A 1,744-nucleotide genomic window follows, 5' to 3' on the forward strand; every position below is an offset into this window, starting at 1 on the left:
TGTAGGAAATAGGTTTGCAGACTAATAAGCTGGCAAAGGATATGGAATTGGTTTAACCAAGCGCCAAACCTAAGCAATGCTTTCCCTAATTAAGGAAAGAAGCAGTAATTCTCCCCCACATCCCACAAATTCAAGAGGAACAAGACAATCCTGATCTAATGGCTGAATATCAACCAGGCCGCAACACAGTTTACAAAGTGGCAATCCTATTTTCAACAAATTTGACCTCCCCTTTTCAGAAACTGGCTATTGGAGGTAACTTTGAGTTGAAATAGAATGTAGTGTAGCTTTTGGTTAGTAGTGGATAGGGATTTCACATAGGTGTGTTAACTAATTTTGATAGGCTGACATTATTCCCCTTTTTACTATTAGGGGAAGCAAAGAAGTGGTTGAACGCTGAGCTGGCAAGTTCAAACACAACTTGGAATGACTTATCCAAGAAATTCCTCTTTCGATTCATTCTATTTGGAAAGATAGCAAGACTACGTGGTGAGATTGTGCACTTCAAATAGAAGGTAGATGAGAACCTCAATTATGCATAGGAGAGATTCAAGGCTCTTCTTCAGGACTGCCCATATCATTAGATGTCTAATGAGGTACTAGCTCACACATTTGTTGAGGAACTTAATCACAAGACAATTGCTAGATTCAGTTGCAGGTGGTCAAGCGTTGGAATTAACATATGACAAGCTTTATACCTTGTTGAACCAGATTGCATAAGGAAATCCTGAGTGGCATTCTGACTCAAGAAATACTATAAAAAAAGTTGCAGTTGTGTGGAAGGTGGACCAGTATTCTGTTATATCCTCTCAGATTGATGTGCTACAAAATTAGTTAACTACTTAATTCATCAATATGAAATTAGGGGTTACACAACCTGCAGCATCAGTTACTGTAATTTAGCGGATGGGTACTTGGTGTGAGATTTATGGAAACAATGGTCATTCTACAATCATGTGCTACAAATGTTGAGTTAGTTATGTTTGTAGGCAATGCTCAAAGACTGAATTACGAAAATGGCTACAATCTAAAGTGGAAGAATAAGCCACCAAATCCATTATGGAATGGACAATAGTAGTAGTTTTAGCAGTAGAATCAGGCCATGACTTAGACTAGCAATATGGAAGAGATGTTGAAACAAATTTTATCTACTCAAGTACAATTGGCAGCAGATGTAAAGATTCAACAAGAAGACATAAAGATCAAGAAAGTGGCTACAAAGAACTTGGAGATGTAGGTTGGGAAACTACTACAAACACAAAATGTCAGGCCTTAAGGTGGCTTACCAAGTAAAACTGAAATCCTAAATAATTAATGGCAATCACTTTGAGAAGTGGTAAAGAGCTTAATAAAGAACCTCTAAAGAAAACTAAGGAGGTAGATGCAAAGTTGATTCCCCCCACGGGTATCTAATAAAGCTGTTGAAAAGTTGAGAAAGTCTGAGTAATCAAAAACCAAAGTTGCTTAGCAGGAGAAACAGAAACTACCACCACCTTTCCTCTAGAGGCTTAGAAAATCAAAGGGGGATGCGTGCTTCAAGAAGTTCTTTGACACATTCAGAGAGATACACATAAACTTACCTTTTTTAGATGTTTTGTAGGGAATGCCCAATTATGCTAAGTACTTGAAGGATGTGTTCACTAATAAAGATAAGTTGCATAATGTTGCGACAGTAGCACTTAATAAGGAGTGTAGCTCTGTAGTGATGCAGAAGATGCCCAAAAGGCTCAAAGATCCTGGGAAT

At 38.0% G+C, this 1,744-nt stretch overlaps 1 non-coding gene across 1 annotated transcript; it reads right to left on the reverse strand.

Moving 5' to 3' along the window:
- Nucleotides 1–479: 479 nt before the first annotated feature.
- LOC124899054 lies at nucleotides 480–586 on the reverse strand. Its single transcript, XR_007056192.1, has one exon. It is a non-coding gene; the product is annotated as a small nucleolar RNA R71 (small nucleolar RNA).
- Between the last annotated feature and the right edge of the window lie 1,158 nt (nucleotides 587–1,744).

The sequence above is a fragment of the Capsicum annuum genome, chromosome 5 (assembly GCF_002878395.1).
Source record: "Capsicum annuum cultivar UCD-10X-F1 chromosome 5, UCD10Xv1.1, whole genome shotgun sequence".
In the NCBI taxonomy this organism is placed as follows: Eukaryota; Viridiplantae; Streptophyta; class Magnoliopsida; order Solanales; family Solanaceae; genus Capsicum; species Capsicum annuum.